This window comes from Bidens hawaiensis, unplaced genomic scaffold (assembly GCF_021521415.1).
Source record: "Bidens hawaiensis isolate Kalapana, Puna unplaced genomic scaffold, B.hawaiensis_p1.1 tig00041626_1, whole genome shotgun sequence".
NCBI lineage: Eukaryota > Viridiplantae > Streptophyta > Magnoliopsida > Asterales > Asteraceae > Bidens > Bidens hawaiensis.
The window spans coordinates 94,795-109,279 of record NW_027497357.1 but is presented as its reverse complement, the minus strand read 5'-3'; positions in this window follow the sequence as shown (position 1 = coordinate 109,279).

Here is a 14,485-nt window from a genome sequence, read left to right as displayed (position 1 = left end):
ATTTGATTAAATAATATTAATCAGGTTTTCACGAAATTTAATGGAATCAAAAGGTTGGTTTTTAGGTGGAAAATGAGAAATATAATTTGTAACTAATTATATATAACTTAAAATAATTTTATTTGTTTTATAATAATTTATTTTGATTAATATAATATAATATAATAAAATTGATAAAAAAAATAAAATACCAAAAACATGACCTGACTCGGGTTCAAACCGAGTTGTTCTACCCTAACACAAGTATCTTAACCATTGAACCAGTATGTTAGTTTTGTTTATAATAGAAATATAAATTTAATACAAATGTACATGTTCATCTTCTTCTTAATAAACCTTAGGTTTCCAATTCATTTAATCCGTTCTATGTTTGTTTAAAATAGTTTAGGTGTTTTGTTTTGCGGCTTAACACGATTCCAATGCATATAATATTACCTGGAATGGTTATGGATTGATGGTGAACGAAGTTTGCCCGGAAAACAAACTTTGAAGATCAAAGGTGGATCATAGACAGTATTTTAAATTAGTTTGATAATATGGACTGTTTAGATGATGATTAGGGTCCTATTTATAGTCTCAATTAGAGTTTCTATGGTTAAATGATTATTTTTTAATTTTGAATATAATCCGGTCGGTTTCCGGTTAATAAGCGTCTTTAAATGTTGTTTTACACGTTAATATTCGATGATTATGATTTTCCGCTACAGTCTACGAGTTTCATGGGCTTAAATCGAGTTATAACTAGTTTGTTCACCCACCGTGTTGCGGCGGGGTGGGTTTTTTCGTTTTCCTTTGTTCTTCACCTGCCACGTTGCGGCAGGGTTGGATTTTTTTGTTTTCCTCTTTTTATGAAAGTTAACGACATATTCTCTCGCACTTGCCTTCATATGACTTTTCCTGAAATTGTATAGTATAATCCTATGATTTTTTTTGTAGTAGGACTGATGTTAACATACTACTATTAAAGTTTTTTTAATGGATAGTTAATATTACAACCATTATTGCAGCACAATGTAGGATATTGCATGTGTTTTGCATCACAAAGTAGGATGTTAACATATACGACATGTGTTTTGCATTTCCAAAGTAGGATATTGCATCACATGTATTAGGTTGGCTTTAGGGTACTGCTCGGTAGTTCAAAAAAACCGTGTAGCATCATGGTTGTACAATAACTTGCATATCCGCTAGCAAAACATTCTTGGGTGGGTCTTCTAAGCTAAGAGTTGGAGGCGCTTGTCCTCGTTGGTTGTTTCAGCTTCTTTGTCTAGTATCGCAAATTGCAGTTGTCGTTTCAATGGGACAATGGCAGCAACACCTAAAGTGAACAGTGTAGAGATGGTAATTATAGTTTACATAGTTTTGAGTATTTACCTGGGGTGTCTATGATTTCCTGTCATTTCAGCGGTTGAAAGTGCCGGTGTGCGGTGTTTGAAGTGCCGGTGTGTTGGGTGGTGGGATTATGTGTGTTACCATTGCTGCACTTATCGATATTTTGGTTATGGTTTTTTAAAAATATGTGTTTTGATTCATTGTATTGACTAATTAATTTTTTTATACCTGGTGAACTCTTATCTGGATCTGATGGAGATGATATGCGTGTCTTTTCAGCTGTTATGTGTGTCTCATTTAGGGTGTTCAAAAAAATCCGAATCTGAATTCATGTCCGAATTATCCAAAAATCTGAATCCGAAAATTCATATTCGGATTCGGATTTGGATAGTATTTTATTTTAAGGATTTTTTAATTATTTATTATTTATTATATGATATTTTTTAATTATTTATTATATTCAAATATATACACGTAAATCTCTCATCCTTGTAAAACCGTACACTTTCCGGCGCTCCTTTCATCCGAAAACCATCGTTACTTCATAGCACCACCATGCCGCCACCGACCACCATTCTTACTAAAACATCACCTTTAAATCTCAAATTCGACCTTGAAAATCCTGTGTTCCACATCTTTAGTTTGATGGTTATGTTCCTACCGATTCGGCGACTTCGGTTTCAATGTTAGTTCTTCTTCATCTGAAATGGAGGAAAGGAAGATGAGGTACTGAGGTAGGGAAGATGCTTGGTGGTTAGCAGCACTTTGTGACCGAATATGGTGGTGGCCGTTGGTGTACCATGGAACTGTTGAAGTACTGAAATACCTTTTAGAATATGGATAAATATTGTTTAATAAGTATTGATCTACAAATATATGTTTTTTTTTGAAATTCGGATATCAGTTTATTTATCCGAACGGATATCCGAGATTTCGGATATCCGAACTTTGGATATCCGAAATTTCTGATATGGATTCGGGTAGTGAAATCCACTATCCCAAATGTTTGGATATCCGAAACTGAACACCCCTAGTATCATGGCTGGTGTTTTCTGCGGATGATAAAAATAAAGTTAAGTTATTCCTTCTGCGAATAATAACAACATTTTGCTAGTAAGCTGAATTAAACCCATATTAAACTAACCAATTTCAAATATAAGTTTTGGTTAATTTTAAGGATATTGAATTCAATTATTTTTTTCAGTATTTATTTAAAAAAATTCTTACACCTGTTATAACAAAACAAAGCCGATGAACGCTTTTAAGTCTTTTTCCCTAAGACAAAAGCGTGTTTTAGTTTAGGGATGACAACGGGTCGAGTTTAGGACGTGTTTATGTATTCCGAAATGCATACCCGATTATTAAAGCCCGTCCCAGACCCATAGAGTAATTATCGGGTATTTACCCGTCGGGTATCGGGTATATCCGTCGGTTTCGGGGTATCCTGTTAGTTTATTAAAAATACCCATTAAAACTCGTCAAGTATCTATCGGGTTTTAACAAATATATCTAATCAAATACATTATTGCATCGGCTAACTATAAGAGCACATTGTCATATTCTTCTTGAATCTATATTTGATACTCAGAATATACATTACATCAGATAAAAGGAAAAATGTTCTAACTCCTTAATAAATGAGTATACATTTCATAATAAAATTTATGGTGTACTGTTATAAATAAAGAAAATTATGTTGGATTACTCGGGTATACAGTCGGGTAAACGGGTCTATATTTTCAGGTAATCGGGTCAGGTAATTGGGCATATTACAAATCCCATACCTGTCCCAAACCCTCGAAAACATTGTTCAGGCAGCTTACTTAAGACGAAAGTCTAGGAAGACGGTAACTTATTCCCAAGTGGCTGAACAACAATTGAAATCTGTTAAAGTTAATGATCAAAGAGAAAACCAAACGGTGCCCAAGACTGAGGCCTGGGCTACCTTTTGAACTAATCACTTTTGTTTGTGTGTAGGGTTCATCCAAGACCATTTCTGGTGAAAACTGGATCATGGATAGCGGATGTTCTTGTCATATCACTGGAAATCTCAACCTCTTATCAAATGTGAGAAATATTCAAGGGGGTTATGTAGCATTTGCAGGGAATTCTGGGGGCATGATCACACAAGAGGGTGAAGTTTCAAATGGTCACATTACGTTTGAAAAAGTGAATTATTGCGACAAAGTTGATCATAACTTATTGAGTGTATCGCAGATTTGTGATAAAAAGTACACTACGATATTTACTGACAAAGAATGTCTTATCTTAAAACCGGGTTGTGTTATCCCCGAGGACATGGTTGTCATGCGATCGCCACGATCAAATGATATTTATGTCTTAAATATGAGCTCTAAGGTACCCACATCGATCGACACATGTTTTGTCTCGAAAGCAACCGAGAAAGACTCGATTCTATGGCATCGTAGAATGGGTCACATATATGTCAGAAAGATGAATTATTTAATGGCAAATGACTTAGTTGAGGGTGTCTCGTTAAAGAATTTTAAGTTAACCTATCACTGCGTTGCATGCAAAAAGGGCAAGCAGAAGAAGAAGACACATTCCTCTAAGTTATTGAATTCCATTGATACTCCTCTTGAACGACTTCATATGGATTTATTTGGTCCAGTGAATCGTGCGAGTATTTCTGGAGACTGGTATTGTCTTGTAGTGACTGATGATTATTCAAGATACTCTTGGATGTTATTTATGAGTTCAAAGGATCAAACACCGGTTTTTGTACAAAATCTTATTACTAAGATCGAATCACTGTATAAACAAAAAGTGAGGAGAATCCGAAGTGATAATGGTACTGAATTCAAAAACACTATATTGGATTTCTTTTGTATTCAAAAGGGAATTCACCGAGAATATAGTGCACCTTATGTACCTCAACAAAACGGTGTTGCTGAACGTAAAAATAGAACTCTGATTGAAGCTGCACGCACAATGCTCGTTGATTCTAAGTTTCCTGTCCAATTCTGGAATGAGGCAGTGAATACAGCTTGTTATACGCTTAATCGAGTTCTAACTGTGAAACGCCTCAAGAAGACAAGCTACGAGATCTTAAATAATAGAAAACCTAATTTAAAGTACCTAGAACCATTTGGGTGTCCGTGTACTAAGTTAAAGAAGGATTCGGGTAAATTTGAAGAAAAACCTATCGAAGGTTATTTCTTGGGATATGCATCTCCAAAGAAAAGGGTTTTTAATTTCACATCTGGTTGTGTCGAAGAATGGTACCATGTGGACTGTCAAAAGTACACAACTCCTCCTCAAGGGAAAGGTCCAGACTGGATGTTTGACTACGATAATTTATTTAATTCATTTACTCCTTCGACTGAACACATTGATGAAGATCTGGTTCGAGCATACTTTGAAGATCATTTGACCATTCCAAGATCTTCAAGTTTTAATGACGTTGAAGCTCAACCAGATGCTCCAACTGAAGAATCTCAAGTCGTTTCTCTAGTTGCTATTGATAATGTTTCTACTTCTTCTGATGATGATCAAGCTGAAACTCAAGTTATTGACCTTGACAGTGATAATGTTTCATCTTCCGAGTTGGGTGAACATTACACTAACTTATTTGATAATGTTGTTGTTCCTGAGAATCCCACTCTTCGGATTCATGGATATCATCCACTGGAAAACATCATTGGAGAACTTGATGTGGGAGTTCGTACACGTCATCAAGTTGCTTCGTCAAGTGATAGTAACATAGTGTGTGCTTATACTAACTTACATTCTTTGGGAATTGTGAATCTTGCTAAATTCTCTTGCTTTCTATCTCAAGTTGAGCCAACGACAGCTCGTAAGGCACTTGAAGATTCTTCTTGGGTAGAAGCTACGCAAGAAGAATTACAGCAATTTGCACGTTTAGGTGTTTGGGATTTAATAGACAAACCTGCTAGAGTCAAGAAAGCCATTCCGACTAAATGGGTATTTAAGTGTAAGAAGGACGATCGAGGGGTGATTTTCAGAAACAAAGCACGTCTAGTGGTGCAAGGTTTTCATCAGCAAGAGGGTATTGATTACACAGAGGTATATGCTCCAGTTGCAAGATTAGAGTCGATTCGAATCTTCCTGGCTTATGCAGCTTATAAGAATATCAAGGTCTATCAAATGGATGTTAAAAGTGCTTTTCTCAATGGTGAATTACACGAGGAAGTGTTTGTCCAACAACCACCTGGTTTTGAAGATCCTGATTATCCGGACCGTGTTTACCGATTAAACAAGGCCCTGTATGGTCTACATCAAGCCCCGAGAGCTTGGTATGGCACGCTCGCCGACCATCTGACAGATAATGGCTTCAAACGAGGAACTGTTGACTGCACTTTATTTCATAAAACGGTTGGTGACGATCTTCTTCTAGTCCAGATTTATGTCGACGATATTATATTTGGGTCTACAAACGACACATTGTGTAAGGAGTTCGAGAAGTCCATGCAAACAAAGTTCGAGATGAGCTCGATGGGAGAGATGAATTTCTTTTTAGGGTTGCAGGTTCACCAGTCTGCTCACGGAATTTTTATTCACCAGACTAAGTATATGAATGACGTCTTGAGCCGATTCAAGATTTCTGCCTGAAAAATCCCTTCTACTCCTCTTCCAGTAGGACACAATTTATCACCAGATGAATTGGAGGATTCCGTTGATCCTACCCTTTATCGTGCCATGATTGATTCTTTAATGTATTTAACGGCTTCTCGCCCTGATATTATATTTGTTGTTTGTCTTTGTGCTAGGTATCAAGCAAGTCCACGAGTGACTCACCTAGCTGCAGTCAAGAGAATTCTTCAGTATTTGAGGGGAAATCCAGACATCGGGTTGTGGTACTCCAAGGATGATACCTTCGATCTTACTGCCTACTCAGACTCAGATTATGGAGGATGCAAGATAAACTTCAAATCAACGACTGCAGGATGTCAATTTTTAGGAAACCGGCTTGTTTCCTGGCAGTGTAAGAAGCAGACAACGGTCTCCACTTCAACCGCCGAAGCTGAGTATGTTGCAGCCTCGAGTTGCTGTTCCCAGGTTTTGTGGATACAACAACATCTTCGCGACTATGGTTTGAAGTTTCTTACTACTCCTATTTTGATTGATAATTCTGCTGCTATTAGTATCACCAAGAATCCCGTACAACATTCTAAAACGAAACATATCGAAATTCAATATCATTTTATACGAGATTGTTATGAAAAGAAATTAATTTATCTTGAGAAAGTACACACTGATTTTCCAAAAGCCGATCTGTTTAATAAAGCTTTTGACAAAACGCGTTTTAAATTTTTTCTTGATTTAAATGGATTGAAGACCTTCGCTGATATCCTTAAACAAGGATGACTATCTTTATTTTCTGTCATATTTTTCTTTTAAAATTTATTTTGGTTATAGGGGGTGAAAATCTAGAAATTACAAAAAGATTGTGTTTTTCGTTTGTATAAATAAAATCCAAAAACATTAAAAAATTTTCAAAATTAAAAAATTATTATGATTTCCGTCTTTAATGTTTTTCTTTTAAATATTTAGAAAAACCAAAAACATTTTTAAAATTTTGAAAAACCAAAAAGAATTTGATTTATGTTTTGTATAGAAAAATCCGAAAATCCAAAAAGATTGTGAAGTTTATTTTGTTTATAAGAAAATTGAAAAAGACAAAAATATTATGTTTTTAAAGTTTGTATAGAGAAAAACCAAAAAGATTTTTGCAGGCGTTTTTACATTATTTTATCGCTGAAAATTATGTCGGTTATTTAAGTTTGTGAAGCATGCTTGCATGTCTTGGTCCTATTATTCACTTGTGAATTGATGGTTAGCCATTTATTTATAAATTTAAGTTAACTGAGGCGATTAAATTTATCTTTTCTTTATTTTATGCTCCTCAAAATTTTGAGTTTTTGAAGCAAAAAGAGAACATGATAGTACATTGATTATCTTGACCCCAAATCCAGCAAAAAGTAATCTTAAAAGACTGTGTGCTTAATTGCATTGGTGCATTGTTAGGTCTTAAAACAACCTAGTAGAGTAAAGTATGTGATATAAAAATAAAGAAATGCCAAATTGAAAGAGGTGTTAGTCTCTAGCAAAAGTCTCGGTGAGGATGGCAGAAATGTAATAACCAGTCATAGTCAAGCCTTATATTTGTTGATCACCAAAAAATAAAGTACAGCAAATAACAAGCGTTAGAGTTCTGGACACTGTGAGTCTTTATGCGGCTTAATCATCTGGGTATTCATAAGCATGAATATTTCACTCGCTTTCAAGAAGCGAATCCAAAGTCATTAAACTTGATCACCGCTGTACTTCATACAATTTAAATTACTGACTTGATCAAAATCCGCTGTTAGTCATACAATTGTTCCTCCCTTGCGTGCGTCTTAATACCAATAAGAAACGGACCCCAGGGGATACCATGTATGTAAGCCGACTGATGGACTCGTGCATACTCACTCATAGTAAAGGAAACTTGATGCATTGCTCAAAATTTCAAAATTGGTATCAAAATTTTGATCAAAAATATAATGGTTTAAGTCAAGTTGGGGTGATTTGGCAAAAATCAAATTAAGCTTGAACCGAGATTAGAGGCTGATAGTTTCTGATATTCTGTGATTTAATTGAACAATTTAATCATATCACAAAAATACTTGAATGTGTGTTATTAGATTTATGTGGACAACAATACCAATGACCGACTTACCGCCAGTCATAATATCGCTGGAATATAAAACTGTGATGGAAGGGCAATTTGGTCAATATGATTATCTGCTCAAACTCAACAAAAATACAAAAATATGTACTGTTTTTGATAAATCATTAAAAAGAAACATAAAAAGATTGTCTATTTTTAATTGTTCGGATATTTTTTTGTAAATACATTCTTTATTTTTTATAAAATACCAAAAATATTTGTGTTTTTAAGTTTTGTTTCGGAAAACTGAAACGTTTTTAACGTATTTAGTTGTCGGGATAAAAAGATTCTCGATAACCTAATTTATTTATTTATTCATTTACTTATCTATTTATTTCATTTAATTATTTAATTTAAAATTAAATAAAAGATTTTATTTCGTTAAAATCCAATTCGTTATTTATGGATAACGAACTAGGTGATTCTTTAGCGAACTAGCTTCTGGTTCGCTAACCTAATTCGCTTCCGCACTCTGTAACGAATCATCCCTTTGTTATGCATATTTAACGATTCGCGTCACGAATCATGTCTTGATTCGCTACTTTAATTTAACGAATCAAGTAGCGATTCGCCAACATAAGGTAACGAATTGAGTTAGCGAATGGGCTATTTCGTTAACTTTAATTTAAACGAATCGTCTGATTCGTACAAGCTGTACCTCGGGTTGCGTGCAATGTTATATAAGACATGAAAACGAACAGTCTTCCATTGTTCGCCTTCTTCCTTCACCCTTAAGAAACCTTGTTCAAATTTCTCTGACATCTCGACTTTCTTGTTTGGATATTTCAAGAATATATTTGAGTTTCTAAGGTATAGCCGATCATGGCGATATAATTTTCGTCAAAAATGGCTACCAGTTGATAGTTAAATCATGAACTTTTAAGAGTTTAAGGGTTTCCGAAGTTTTAAAATCCATTTGTGTATAATTTATGTTAATAACTGTATGATTTTGATGTCAATGTGATCAGAATCATATTCCGATACCCTTGGTGGGCTTCAATCATGATTTGATTGTTGTTTGCCGGGTTAATTATAGTTTTGTGTTATTGGTGTTTACAGTAGGTTCGTCTAATCTATGTCCTTAGAGATTTTGAGTCTTAATCTCATTTATCTTCGATTACGAACGTAATTCCGAGTACAACGACCTCATTATTGCGATGATTCGACGATAGTTATGGCCTAATCGTCCCCAGGTTCATATTGTTGACTATCTATGTTCATCCTAATTTTGACCTTGACTTTGTGAAGTCAAAGAACAAGTCTTAATTATGACCATTCGTTAGTCTTAGCTAATTGGGACTGTTTCGTGTCCAATTCGTTAAGATTTTACACGAACTAGCTAAGCGAATAAGATCTTACACGAATCAGATATGGATTCGCTTAAAATATAACGAACTAGAGTTTAGTTCGTCAAAATTAAATAGTAATTCGCTATGTTCAGTTCGTTAAGGTATTTACTTGATAGCGAATCGCCTGATTCGTTATCTTATTATAACGAATCAGTGTGATTCTCAACGAATGACATTTATTAAATAAATTAATTTTAATATTCCTTTAATTTAATTAAAGGATTTAAATCATCTATTACGCGTAACTAGAGTAATTACACATATCTTTTGATTATATATTTTGATATCTATTCTCATATTCGGTTTTATTTATACAGTAATACATGGTTGATCAAGAACAACAAAATCAACCACCACAAGAACAACCTCCACAAGGACAACCACAACAACACGATCAAGAAGTTGAAGTGATCTTATTGCCGTTTGATAAAAAGCACAACATTTGTGCTTATGTTGATCAAGATGTGACTGATTTCGAAACGTTTGGAGCTATGTTGACTTTCTTACGACGTTCAAAGATTCACTATGCAATTACTGCTAAACCTAAAGTGTATCTTAGTATAATCAGGCAATTTTGGAACACGGCGGAATATGTTGAGGCAGATAAATGGGTTCGAGCTACAATTAATCAGATTCCAATTATGATTGATGTTGAGGTCATTCGTCGGGTACTTCAATTTGACGATAATGATGATAACCCGAGTGAATTTGACAGGACATTTGTTAGAGGTTTGTTCACACGCTTGAACTATGGTGGTGATATTCGTAAATTTATGCTGAACAAGAATGGGTTGTGTCCACCATACAAGTATCTGTTGCATGTTCTACTTCATTGTATGAGTGGACGTCGCGGTGGGTTTGATGAGGGTAGACTAAGTTTGCAGTCGGCATTTGTTGCTCTAATCCTGAACAAGCCCTTCAACTACTCAGAACTCATCATTGATCATCTGAAAGAGCAGGTTCAGCAAACTCTACAGTCAAAGAAGTTCTTGATGTACCCTCGCTTTTTGCAGCTAATTATTCAAGATTTGATTCCGAATTTGGTGATTGATCGAACGTTGGTGAACGATGTTCTTGATATGGAATATATGAAAGCTGAAACGGTACATCGTATGTTAATTTATAGAAAGGAAAAGCCACAGGACAAACGGATGATTGGTCATATAATCAATCCGGATTATGTATGTCCTTCTAATGAGCGTTGGATCCACGATGATTCGGATTCCGAGTGTGAAGGGGGAGAAGGTGGGAACAATGATGGTGGAGATGATGATGGTAATAATGATGGGAATGATGGTGCTGGTGGAGCTGGTGAACGAGCTCTTAAAGAACAACAAGATGCAGTCGATGCTGCTCTAGCAGCCACCATGAAAGCTCAGCTGGAAAGAAAAAGAAAGGGTAAAGCTGTAGCTACTGATGAACCATCAAAGAAGCCCCGTGTGTCTGCTAGGGCTGGGGTAATCATTGGAACCCCGCTACCACGTCAATCAACTCCTCAAAGCTCGGCGGTGCCGCTAACTACTAGCACTCCGATGCTTACTTTAACAACGACGTTGGTGTCACACGAGAGGCTCGGTCTTATTCCTCAAATGGCGTTAACCGAGATACCGAGACCTCCTGCAGCATTGTCTACAGTATCTTCTACTACATCAATGAGACCTCCTCCTCCTTCAACAACTACTCTTCCTCCACCTCCGCCTAGTGATGTCTCATTCATGAGAATTACTCGGCCTCAAGGACCTGTTCAACCTGTTCATCCATCCGTATACAACTTGCCACCAGGTCGTCAAACTGAAATGCTGCTAAATCTGCAACATCTATATGAAAATCAAATGGCAGCTGACCGTCAAACTCAAGAACGACTCATGGAGAATTAACGACGAATGATGAGTTATATTTCTTTCTGTCAGAAGGAGACTAAGTCGTTGCGTACGATTGTTGAGTCTCAGGAGGTGAAATTAAAGGAACAAGAAGAGTTGATTTTACAATTAACTTGTAAAGAAAATGCCCTCAAGAAACTCAAGAATGACGATGATGATCCTGACGAGTCTGATGCAGGAGGTGAGCCTAAACAATCGCATGGTTCATCCTCTGGTGCAGGTGTTAGTGGCGGTGATGATTCGAGCAAGCAGATAATTATTTATCAAGATCCAACAGCTGCCAAGCCAATTGAAATGATTGTAGCTAACACAGTGATATTTGTTGATGAATCAGGGGTGGTTCGTAGTGTGGTAAACAGAGATGAGATAGTGGTTGGTGAGTTTGTGGTTAGATCCTTGACACGGGAGCAGATTTCTATTCTGCTTGGGCTGAATGACGATCAGTTGACTGCTTTAGAGACTGAGCCTGATGTCGAAGTGATAACTGAGGAGGAATTGGAAGTTGATCCGTTGTTTATGAATACGGATTTTGTTTATGAGGATGAAGAGATTGAGATGGAGGATGTGACAGCTGAAGAGTACCCGGACTTGTATCAACACGCAAACGTTGATCAAGGTGCTCCGGTATTTCATGAAAAAGTAATTATAGAGACTGAGGATGAATTGGAAAAGGTTGTGCAGCGAATAGTATCCTCACTCAAAGAAGTGATTGATGAGAACGTAAAAAGATGGTTCAAATGTCATAAAGTGGGTAAAATCATCAGTGCTTATCGTTATGTAGATCAAGAAAGAAAAGATACTGCTGCTTGGGTTTAGGCTAATCAGGTGACTACCTTCAATACTGTTTCAAAGGTACACGGTGATATTGTTTCATGGGCTTATGATTCTGACCTTAAAGTATGTATAGTCAAGTGGGAAAAGGGTGTCCAGTATTACGAGAGGATAATGGATGTTTTAACTCTACCGCGTTGGGATGTACGTACCCTCGCGAGACGTCCATTTATCAATCGTGGGGGTTACCGAACGGCTGAGTGGTTTGATCAACACTTACTGTTCGAGGTCAATCATGGTTTCAAATTCTTCAAGCCCCAGGTCCTAAGACATAAGCACATTGACGAGATTGATCCAAGGACCGGCTGGAAGAAACTTGTCTTGAAAGTGAAGCCGCCAAAGACAATGAAAAAGGTTCCTGTGAAGACAATGCCTCACGATATTTATCTGTGTTTCAACCGTTGGTACTATGACAATCGTACTGGCGAGGCCGTTATTGTTCGTGGTCGAGGACTGCAGACCGAGCTCATCAAGATAATCGACCCGATGTGGTTGGTTAATTTATCAGAGACAGACAATGATGTGCTATATATGAAGCAGATTTTGATCGAGCGCCAAGAAGATTACGACCTGGCTATGCAATTCCAACGAGTCGTTCGTGTGTGTCATGAACATGGAATTCATAGTTGCAGAGACTGGCAGTCCAAGCGCTTCAAATAAGTTAAAGACAAAGAGCTCAAGACAAGGGGGTGTCTGTTAGTGCACGGTTTTGCGTCTAGAGTCTTTGTATTTATCGTTAATGTTTTATTTATTAATTAATGTAATATTTAATGTTTATTATTAACTAGTTCGTTAAGGTTAAGTCTAGTTCGCTAGGGATGTTAGCGAACTAAGACATTATAATGTATTCCCTCCTGATTCGTTAGGGGATGTTAACGAATCAGGGGGTGGTTTGTTATGTTAATTTATGTAACGAAGGGGAAGCTGGTTCGCTAGGGGATGTTAGCGAACCAGGTCACCTTCTATATATAGTGAACTACTGTTCACTTTAATTAAGAGTTGAGAAAAAGAGTTTTTGAGTAATTGCTCTCTCTCAAGCTTCACCTTAACATTATTCGTCTAATATATTGATAATATACACACATACATAACATTAAATCAAGGTTAATTATGAGCTAGATCCTTAGGTGTTCTAATCGGATATTCACAGATCTGAGATTTGTTATTGTTATCGATTGCTAATCCGGGAACCAACATTTTTCAGTATTTAAACATCCCTAACTTTAACATAAACACACCCTGCTGCCACCAGACGATTTGGAGGTTTAGAGAGCATATTTTCGAGTCTTGTGGTTATTTTGAAGGCATGAGAACATCCGGTGAAGAGCTTTACGTTCAAGATCGAAGACTAAGGATTTTAGCCTTTAATCTTTCGTTTCTCATTATTTAACATTGTTTTCAGTTTTAATTGTTTTGTTTGATTTAGATTACACGATGCTAGGCTAAACTACCTAGGTCGTGATAAACCTTTGTTCGGTTTGATTTGATTAGAAATTCTTTTCGTTATGGATTTTATGTTTTAAGTAAACTGTTGAGTTTGAATTAATTGATGCGTATGATTGCTTGGTTTTATTTATATTGTTTCACATTACCCTTGGTGATTGTTTCATAGGATAGTGTTTTGTTAGGTCATTTACTGTGTGTTATTGACTAGTTTATGATTGATATGCATTAAGATCGTAGAAACAATAAAACAAATTAAATAGATAAAAGTGAGCTGCTAGCCTAGAAAGCTGTAAGGTGATAGGTTATTGATAGATCTTTGTTGGTCAAGATTACTAGATTTAGTTCTTCGTAAGGAGTCCGTCTAGGTATGATTGTCAGCTTAGTCTATTAAGTCAATTGAGTCTTCTTAGCTATCTTTGATTTCCGCGCTGTAAGGTAGGATTTCGTCATAAAGATACTTAGACATAAATTATTAAATAATGGTAAAGAAGTTTAATTCATAAAACTGGTGAGTCTTAAAACTTGTTAGAAATCTAAAGGTGTCTTATTGAAGGTCAAGGGTCCTATTCAGATTTTCTGCCAATGGTCTATTTTACGATCCCAATTCCATAACTTAAGTTTCTCATTTGATTGATTGCGGTAACATTGGGAATTCTAGCCTAGGTAGTTATTTTCATCATCTGAGTTAATCTAAGTGTTTTAATAGTTTATTATATTTTATTTAATTTGGGTTAAGTTTATAATATTTAATTAATTATGTTTTAAGTAATGATTATGTTTTATTGTATTTTAATCAATTAGGGTTAAACACTATTATTAAATAGTCATGTCTTGTAGTTGAGTCTAATTAGCTAGTATACATAATTTATAGAGTCTCGTGTGTTCTATATCCGGACATACTTAGCTGTACTAGAGTCGACCGGTACACTTGTCAGTTAGTAGTTTAAGTTAAC